We start from the raw sequence: 5637 nt of genomic DNA, 5'->3' as shown, positions 1-5637 counted from the left end.
CAATTTTGATAATGTTATCTTTGATTATACGGGCTATTTGGTGTTTGGTTTTTGGATTTTCGAGCAGCTCGAGGGATGATCTCGAGTCACTCATGATGTTTACTTGAGGGGCATCGCTCCGTTTTGCAAGTAGAACTGCTTTATGCAGCGCGTATAGTTCTGCTTGGAAAACGGTGCAGGCTGGATCCAATTTGAATTGCTGAAACTTAGTTTCTGCTCCATTCTCCCACCATGTTAGGGCAGCGCCTACTTTGCCGTCTATCTTGCTACCGTCCGTGTAGATGATAGGGCCTGTTACATGATGAGAGTTGATTGTTTCTTCGTCCAGGGTTTCAAGGATCTCGTAGTTTGTTTCGGTGAGCGTTGATGGGTGGGGCTGGTCGAGGTAATGGACCCATTGTTCCATTTCCCTGCCTGGCGGTAAAAAGTCTTTTGACTTGCCTTTTTTCGCCAAATAGAGTTGTGCTGCCTCTTGAACTCTGATGTCGAGTGGAAGTAGCCCCGACAGAACCAACGCAGATGTTAGTGGGTTGGGTTGGGTTGGGTTGGGTTGGGTTGGGTTGGGTTGGGTTGGGTTGGGTTGGGTTGGGTTGGGTTGGGTTGGGTTGGGTTGGGTTGGGTTGGGTTGGGTTGGGTTGGGTTGGGTTGGGTTGGGTTGGGTTGGGTTGGGTTGGGTTGGGTTGGGTTGGGTTGGGTTAGGTTAGGTTAGGTTAGGTTAGGTTTTTTTTTTTTTTTTTTTTTTTTTTAACGTTGGTCAGAAAAATGCATTTACGCATCCCGTCCTGAAATAAGACAGGATTACTGTCTTATTTCAGGGCGGGTATGTGGGACTCGCCAGCCGTGAAGCGACTGGAATACCCACTAAAAAAAAACCAACGGAGTGGGTGGTGTTATTGCAACACCTCAGTGCTAATGGGATACTCCGAGATGTTGCAAAATGTGTCAGATGGGTGAATGAAATAAGTGTGGAGAATTACGTTATAAGTATAAGTTGAATGGGTGACTGATAAACTGTATTAATAATAATATAATTATATGTGCTAGATAAAAATAAGATATAATTAATAGAATATTAGGGTGATGATTATGTTATAATAAATATAGTATAATATATATATTATTATATGAATAAATATATATATTTACATTTATACATATACATAAATATATATAACCATATATACATATACACATACACTATAATATATATAAATATATATATACACCTACATACATACATATACACACACATATATACACAAATGCCCATATATACATATACACATACACACATATGCTTATATATATACAATAAAACTATAAATAAAAGAAGGCTAAAAGATAGTTATCTACATATTAGTTCGATCATAGAATCATTTATATGAACACATGACACGGTAAGATACATTGTAAAAATTATTAAAGTTATTAAAATTTTGAATGGTAAAATAATTAAAATTATTCATTAATTAAAGTGTACAAATGAACACATGAACACATGAACAAAAATGGTCCCTACAATGAAATCAGCATATGTACATTAGTGAAATAATTGAACGTGAGTGGAAAAGGTATTTACAAATGGATGATAATACAAAAATCAATGGAAAAAAAAATTAAATTAGTGATTAAGTACAGTTACACAAGAAAACATGATTCAGCCAGGGCGTAACAAAAATGGTCTTTACAATAAAATCAGCATACATACATGAATTTTTAAAATTTGAAATAGTAAAATAATTAAAATTATTCATTTATTGAAATGTACAAATGAACACAAGAACACATGAAGAAAAATAGTCAGCATATGTACATTAGTGAAATAACTGATTAGAACGTGAGTGGAGAAAATATTTACAAATGAATTATAATACAGAAATCAACACAATTGCAGAGTATGCAGAGTATTAAACAGTCTATACAGTTATAGCACTAGTTAAAGTTTAAGAAAGGGCAGACTGGAGGTTTTTTTTTTTTTTTTTTTTTTTTTTTTATATATATATATATATTATATTTCTGTATATATATATGGGTTTTTTTTTTTTTTTTTTTTTTTTTTTTTTTCCTTCACGGCCCAGCCCTCCCTTCCGTAGTATCAAGATATAAACATATTTGCAATTATAACCGAAAAATTTGACCAGAGAGAATAAGTGAGTTCAAAGTATGTCGTTATTTTAGTTACATACAGTTACAGTTTAGTTTTATTATATTTAGTTATATACAGAGACGCAAAATTAATAGTAGAGCTAATATAATTGACACAAGTGAATTTCGTTACGCATATACAGAGTTACAGAAAGCGTTTGACATAAGCGTAAATGGAATATAACGCGACTATCCATAATCGATTTTGTCGCGCAGACGGTTGGTCAATTGGTTTATAAGTGGACATGAGTTGGAGGTGGCACTGTGGTTTGTTTTAATGGGATTTGCGGGATCTTTACGTTTTTGTTGTTTGGAGCAATTAAAACAGCAAATTTTGTTGTCGTCTGTGTTGTTAGGGCAGTTGCGATAGTTGTGATCAGTGGATGAGCAGTGTGAGCAGATGAGTGTGTCGGACGTACACCTTTTTTGCGTGTGGCCAAATTGTAGGCATTTGAAGCATTGGAGAAGGGGAACGTATTCCTCGACGTGGACCCTCTGGTGGTCCACGTTGAGTCTGCCGGAAGAGACGATGGTGCGCCAGAGCATGGGTGTCGTAATGAAGACTGCATTGTAAAGTTTGCTGTTTCTATTGTTTCTTTTGAATTTAAATTGAAAGTCCTCATCATTAGTTATCAAATTTCTTATAGAGTCATTTTGGTGTAAGATGATATCCGTAAGGGATTCAGGAGTAGTGGATTTGGAGACGCCCTTGAGCAATAGCATAGGTCTAAGTTTTTTAGTGGGCTTAGCAGTGAGTCCGCAATTAGCTGATTCGATCTTTTGAAGGGTGATGTCCCGTTGCTCGCAGTTGTCGAATACTAAGCGCAGTTTCTTATTTGGGATTAACTTGACCTCGGCGGGTGAGAAATTGGTGTCTTTGAAAGTTACGCCCGATCTGAATGCTTTGAGGGTGTGCGAGGCAGTGGGAACGTCCTCGGCCGGAGCGACAATAATAGAGGGTCGATTGGCAGGTATGTTGGGATTGTCCGATGGTGTACGAGCGGCGGCAGCATATGACCGGTTAGTCGATTTGACGGATTGGGTTTCTAATCTGAAGGCGCTGCCTATCTCTTCTCTAATTGACTCCTTCAGGCCAGCGGCTAAGATGGTAGGAGAGGCCAACGGATGGGAGGCTAGTTCTCCGCGCAGCATGCGAATTTCCCCTACGCACTCACTTAGTTCCTTCCTTAGTGTATCATTATTACTATTATGGCTGACAGGGTCGCTGACCTCCGACAGGGCGGCCAGAGTTGGTGTACTTGTGACCGTACGCAAGTATTGATCAATTGATCGTTGGGTCTCGGCTGCAGCCGCAGTAATGAGTCTCTTATTTGAAGCGGTGACGCTTTTACCTTCATTAATCGCCTTGATGGTGGTAGTTGATAGTATTCTAATCACCTTGGCGAGGGAATCGAGGTCCTTGACCTCAGCGGCAGTTGCAGGCAGCTCAATGTAAGCCGACGGAGGAGGTCGCTTGGCGTTAGCTCCTTTCAGAGTAGACTGAGAGATGAGGGAGGGATTACCTGTTACATTGTCCTCTCCAGGCGAGCTGGATACTCCCACCTCGGTGTCCATTGTGCACGACTGTTGTATTCACTGCAATCCAATTATGCACAGCCACTAATCACTGTCACTGAGTGTACACGGAATCAAGAGGTCATGATGACCAATGTCTATCACATAAGGCACTACACATTAATTTAAGCACAGAGCACAAGTCCCGGTCCTCGGTCCGCGGTCTGGCGGTCTGGCCCGCTGCTCTTTGCGGTCTGGTCCAGTCCTCTGGTTGGTCTGGTCCTGGTCCGCTCCGGTCTCCTGGTCTGCTTCCTTGGTTGGTCGATCCGTGGTCCGGACTCCTGGTTGGTCCGGTCCTGGCCCGCTGCTCTACGCGGTCCGGTCCAGTCCACAGGTTGGATTTAGACCTGGTCCGCACCTCTTAGCGGTCCTTACCGGTCCGGTCCGGTTTCCAGTCCCGGTCCTCAGACCTCTGTCACACCTCACGCCCAGGCTATACGCCCAGACGCGAGGGCATAGGGGCCGTGGGGGCCGCCCGCCGAAGACGACCGCTCGCGTCGGCGGTCTGTGCGCGACTGAGGTGGCTGGGTAAGGCGAGCCGCCTACACAGGCGCCCGGCCCAACCACTGTTCCTGGTCCGGTCCGGTCCTCGGTCCGCTGTCAGCCCGGTCCGCTGTCCAGTCGTTGGTCCGATGTCCGGTCCGCTGCTGCTGCTCCGGTCCCCGGTCCGCACCTCTTCGTGGTCTTTACCGGTCCGGTCCGGTCTCCAGTCCCGGTCCTCAGACCCCTGTCACACCTCACGCCCAGGCTATACGCCCAGACGCGAGGGCATAGGGGCCGTGGGGGCCGCCCGCCGAAGACGACCGCTCTCGACGGCGATCTGCGCGCGACTGACGCCCGCTGTATAGGCGCCCGGCCCGACCACTGTTCCTGGTCCGGTCCGGTCCTCGGTCCGCTGTCAGCCCGGTCCGCTGTCCAGTCGTTGGTCCGATATCCGGTCCGCTGCTGCTGCTCCGGTCCCCGGTCCGCACCTCTTCGTGGTCTTTACCGGTCCGGTCCGGTCTCCAGACCCGGTCCTCAGACCCCTGCCACACCTCACGCCCAAGCTATACGCCCAGACGCGAGGGCATAGGGGCCGTGGGGGCCGTCCGCTCGCGACGGCGATCTGCGCGCGACTGACGCCCGCTGTATAGGCGCCCGGCCTTACCACTGTTCCTGGTCCGGTCCGGTCCTCGGTCCCTCGCTAGCACGGTCCAGTCCTCGGTCCGCTGCCCGGTCGCCGATCCGATGTCCGGTCCCCTAGGTCGGTCCGGTCCGCTGCTGGTCTGGTCCTCGGTCCGATTTGGTCGGTCCGGTCCGCACCTCTTCGCGGGTCCGGTCCGATCTCCAGTCCCGGTCCTCAGACCCCTGTCACACCTCCCGCCCAGGCTATACGCCCGAACGCGAGGGCATAGGGGCCGTGAAGACGACCGCTCGCGGCGGCGATCCGCGCGCGACTGAGGGGTTAGGTTAGGTTAGGTTAGGTTAGGTTAGGTTAGGTTAGGTTAGGTTAGGTTAGGTTAGGTTAGGTTAGGTTAGGTTAGGTTAGGTTAGGTTAGGTTAGGTTAGGTTAGGTTAGGTTAGGTTAGGTTAGGTTAGGTTAGGTTAGGTTAGGTTAGGTTAGGTTAGGTTAGGTTAGGTTAGGTTAGGTTAGGTTTTTTTTTTTTTTTTTTTTTTTTTAATATCCCCTTTTTTTGTAGGGACGTCAGCTTTCTCTCCGACATGTATCGGAGGTATTTTTTACTGTTGTGCGTTGTTGTCTTTTATTTAGTTTAATATAGTTTGTGTTGCTATTATTTTTACTATATTATATACAAACGAATTTTTATCCAAGTAAATATATGTATTCTTAGAACAATAAATATAATACTATAGATCTATATTCTTGATATATAATATACTAATGATAACTCTTGCTTATTTATTTCTTTTTATGGT

Source organism: Bicyclus anynana, chromosome 1, assembly GCF_947172395.1.
Source record: "Bicyclus anynana chromosome 1, ilBicAnyn1.1, whole genome shotgun sequence".
Taxonomy (NCBI): domain Eukaryota; kingdom Metazoa; phylum Arthropoda; class Insecta; order Lepidoptera; family Nymphalidae; genus Bicyclus; species Bicyclus anynana.
This window is presented reverse-complemented; position numbering follows the sequence as displayed.